Raw genomic sequence first — 5,016 nt, forward strand, 5'->3', positions numbered from 1 at the left:
CCTCACCCTGCAGCCCTCTCTTTGGTATCAGGCTCTTGGCTTGATGTAAACCCTGCCTGGTCCCTCACAAATGAGCCTGCATCCAATTAGCAGCCTCCCCGTAGCCTAAATCTCTCCCCTGTTTGCCACTTAATTGGGCCTGCCTGGCCTAATTCAACCCGCTCAGGGCCGGTGTGGGGAGTAAGTCCCTTCACCCTGATTGAAAAGGACACAATAAATTCCCTCCCCAGCAGATTTACCCTGAGGAACTCCCTGTCACATGAGGTGAGGAGGCCAAGCGCTGTGGTGAGGGAGAATGAGAGGTTGGTATGGACCCTGAGCTGTGGGAGGTCATTTCATAGGAGCTGCAAGCCCAGCACAAAGTGATGGCAGCTAGCGATCAGTCTAAGCGGCTTATCGAAAGGAAGATCAAGAGGTCACTTGGTTGCGGTGTTAGGGGAAAGTCCCATGTTCTAAAGAGCTCTGGCCCTGGGCTCACCCCCGACGTTGCCCCTGACACCACTCCAGCCCCCAGCTGCGCAGCCAGACCCCAGGCTCCAGCCCTGGGCTCAACCTCCACCATTGCTCTGTCCCCCGCTGCTTCCTTCAGCCCTCTACCCAGCCCCCCATCCTCCCTGCCCCCTCTCCACCTCCCCATCTAGGGCTTAATTTGTCCCCTAGCTTGCCGGACAAGCTAGGGGACAATTTGTCCCCTAGCTTAGCTTGTCCCCTAGCAGAGTAAGTCTGCTGTGAAAAGTGATATTAACAAATATACAACTATCAGTTTTCACAGTAGCAGACTTACTAGCTAGCAAGTCTGAAAAAAATATCAACTGAAAAAGCAAAACATGCAAAGCACATTATTTGTGTTTCTCTTCTATTTAGGTCTAAAGAATAGAGACAACTGTACATTATTTTTATCATGGAGTCTGCAAAAAATAACCCCTACGTAAATAAATTACAGTGATTTGGACATGGATATGAGCATATTTATTTGTTTTTCCTAAAGTTAATTACGTATTTTAGGAAAAACTGTCAGAGCGACCACCAGCAAGAGTTGATGGCCACTCGTTGAGGCCACCAAAAAATTTGTTGTGAGAACCCCTGATCTAGTCTGACCTCCTGTCTAACACGGGCCATAGGACTGCCCTGAATTCATCCTGGTTTGAAGCAGAGCAGTGGATCTCTCAGAAAAGAGCAACCCTTCTTGAGTTACAAATCGCCAGTGACGGAGAATTCACCGTGGCCCTTAGTACATTGTTCCAAAAGTTATTTACCCTCCCTGTTAAGAATGTTATACCTTATCGTAGAATCATAGAAGATTAGGGTTGGAAGAGACCTCAGGAGGTCATCTAGTCCAACCCCCTGCTCAAAGCAGGACTAACCCCAACTAAATCATCCCAGCCAGGACTTTGTCAAGCCGGGCCTTAAAAACCTCTAAGGATGGAGATTCCACCACCTCCTGAGGGAACACATTCCAGTGCTTCACCACCCTCCTAGTGAAATAGTTTTTCCTAATATCCAACCTAGACCTCCCACACTGCAACTTGAGCCCACTGCTCCTTGTTCTGTCATCTTCCACCACTGAGAACAGCTGAGCTCCATCCTTTTTGGAACCCCCCTTCAGGTAGTTGAAGGCTGCTATCAAATCCCCCCTCACTCTTCTCTTCTGCAGACTAAACAAGCCCAGTTCCCTCAGCCTCTCTTCATAAGTCATGTGCCCCAGCCCCTTAATCATTTTCATTGCCCTCCGCTGGACTCTCTCCAATTTGTCCACATCCTTTCTGTAGTGGGGGCCCCAAAACTGGATAAAATACTCCAGATGTGGCCTCATCGGTGCCAAGTAGAGGGGAATAATCATGTCCCTCGATCTGCTGGCAATTCTCCTATTAATGCAGCCCAATATACTGTTAGTCTTCTTAGCAACAATGGCACACTGTTGACTCATATTCAGCTTCTCGTCCACTGTAATCCCCAGGTCCTTTTCTGCAGAACTGCTGCTTAGCCAGTCGGTCCCCAGCCTGTAGCGGTGTGCGGGATTCTTCCATCCGAAGTGCAGGACTCTGCACTTATCCTTGTTGAACCTCATCAGATTTCTTTTGGCCCAATTTGTCTACGTCATTCTGGACCCTATCCCTACCCTCCAGCATATCTACCTCTCCCCCCAGTTTAGTGTCATCCGTGAACTTGCTGAGGGTGCAATCCATCCCATCCTCCAGATCATTAATGAAGATGTTGAATAAAACCAGCCCTAGGACAGACCCCTAGGGCACTCCAGTTATTTCCAGTCTGAATTGGTCTAGCTTCAACTTCCAGCCACTGGCTCTTGTTAGAACTTTCTCTGCTAGACTGAAGAGCCCCCTGGACAGTACAGCCCCAGGGTTTGAAAGTTTATCTGCAGAGTTTTACCTCCCAACCTGGGTAGAGATGGGGGGGGGGTTAAGGGGCACCTTACATGGTCCAAAGCTGATTGTCCCACCTCTCCATGGGGCTCCTCTCCGCTCCACCAGCCATCCCATGAATCGCTCACTCTGCCAACCACCCCCGTGAGCTGCTCCAGGCATCCCACAAACTGCTCTGGTCCACCAGCCGCTCTGCTCGGCCAGCCGTCCCACGAACTGCTCTGCTCTGCTCTGCCAGCCATCCCACAAACTGCTCCGCAATATATCTTCAGGCTCCGCGACTACTTAACACAACACTCAGCAATTTCAGCTCTTTGTAAATTTAGCTCTTTTGTGATTTCAGCTTGTAGTAGGGGAGCCTGAGTGCTGGTGCACCATTGGCCCAAAGTGAATTCAGCTCAGCAGCCTGTAACTAGATTCCTAATAGAATCAAAATTAGCTCTGATATTCCACAGTGGAGACCCATACCACCAGGTATTAATACCTGTCCCCAACCTCTCTCCATTCACTTGGAGTTGGAACCCATGACCCTTGCCTAGCAAGTGCTGCTTAGTTGATGGCGAGTCCCTCCATCATAACAAAAGGCCAAGTAAAGTTCTACTGTCCTTGATTCACATAATCAGGATAATAACAGTTTATTCCTGCCCCAATAACAGAGAAACTGGGGCTCCTACAGCAGCCAAAGTGACCATCTAGGCGGGGTGGGTGTGCCTATGCAAATGAGATCAGCCCCTAAAGTTCTTTTCCACAACCCACCATGACTCGCCACCAGATGTCAGGCTAGAGCTCATCCTGACTCCGCTTACAAACTAAATCCATTGAGCTCCTTGAGGCTGTCACACGGGATTCCAGCGATGGTTACACCAAGGCCAAATACAGGGGAACAATAACCTCTCTGCTCCAACTCACGATTCCCCTGTTTATCCATCATGCCCTGCCATTCTTGCCTTCAGGGGCTGGGCCCCGTGTCTGAAACCAGTGACATCAAACAGCCTTGTCAGAACACAGGTGTCACGCATAGGCGCCGACTCCGTGGGTGCGCCACGGAAAAAAATTAGCAGGTGCTTAGTGCCCACCGGCAGCCAGCTCCCTCCCTTCCCCCCAGCACCTCCTGTCTGCCGGTGGCCCCACCGATCAACTCCTCCCGCTCCCTCCCAGCCGCTGTGATCGGCTGTTCCGCAGTGTGCGGGAGGCGCTGGGTGCGAGGGGGAGAAGCGGGGCTGGGGCACGCTCAGGGGAGGGGGCAGAACTGGGTAGGAAGAGGCGAGGTGGGGGCTTGGGAGAAGGGCTAGGGCGGGGCATGGGGCGGGGCAGGAATGGGAAGAGGCGGGGCAGGGACTTGGGGGGAAGGGGTCGGCTGGGGGTGGGGACAGGACCTGGGGTGGAGTGGGAGGTTGAGCACCCCTGGGGCCCGGAGGAAGCCGGCCCCTGCGGTGTCACAGATCCACAGGCCCGGTGCTCTCGCAGGGCTCTGGAACAGTCCCTGGGAGGAGCCCTTCAGGTGTCAGCCCCCTTCGGGTCATGCTCTCTCACTGGGGTGAGCCACTGGGCTTCACCGCCTCCTGGGACTGAACCGTGGAGCCTTCAGCCCCCTTGCAACACACCGTGAGCTCCCTGCAGCAAGTCTGCCTGAGTCGGACAGCTGAGAGAGACTTGAACCCCCAAACGGCGCAGTGCAGTGACCCCCACGGTCAGCAGCTGCAGTGACTCGCAGCCAGCCCTGGAAAAGCAGCAGGGTTTATTAGATGCCTGGAGCACAGCATAGACGCTCCGGGGTTAGCACAGAGAGCAGAAAGTTACAGCACGGTCCATCTTGATCAGCCCAGAGCACAGAGCTCTCTGACCCCTCTTTTGTCCCAGTTCAGGAGACCCTCCTGCTTCCAGCAGCCCACACTTCACAACTCCCCACCGGGCCTCTCCTCAGTCCTTTGTTTAGCCCTCAGTCCCCAGAGCCGGCTGCCCCCTCCTTCTGCAGTGAGCCTGCGCCCCAGCGCCCAGCACAGAAAGACCCTGGAGACTGTTGTGCTCTCTCCCCACAGGGCCGGGTGGGCACATTGGCCGGGTGCCAGTGTAGGCCAGGCAGATCTCCTTGCGGGGACACGGAGGCAGGGCTGATTGGCAAAGGATTGGGTGGGGGTGACTGGGGGCAACTCTCCTTGGCATTGCCAGAGCTGGGCACACACAGAGAGATTCATTCCCCGCGCAACCTTCATGATTATTCTTTTCAATGAAAACAAATCTCCACGTGTTCGGTGTTTAAATCTGGTGATTTGGGGGGTACAGATCCTAGCTTTTAACAAGAACGACCTTATGTTTCTGTAAAAAGCAGACCCTTTGATGTGGACAGTGACAGGTTTTTTTCCCAGGCAGCTAAAATAAATAAAATACATTTCACGACAGCTGAGGCCAGAAGGGGCTGTGCAGACCATCCAGCGAGACCTTCTGCAGAGCACAGGCCAGAGACCCCTTCCTGTGATTCGGGGAGCAGAAGGTTCCTGTGAATAAGGGTGGGGGGCATAGGATGGGGAGTAAGGAGAGCTACAGAGATTGGGGTGGGGGGCAGCCAGTTCCAGGCTGGGAAGAGGCACCATAACAGGTCCCAGCTGGCTGGAGCCCGGTGTTCCCCCCTCCCCAC

The sequence above is a fragment of the Chelonia mydas genome, chromosome 6, assembly GCF_015237465.2.
Source record: "Chelonia mydas isolate rCheMyd1 chromosome 6, rCheMyd1.pri.v2, whole genome shotgun sequence".
NCBI lineage: Eukaryota > Metazoa > Chordata > Testudines > Cheloniidae > Chelonia > Chelonia mydas.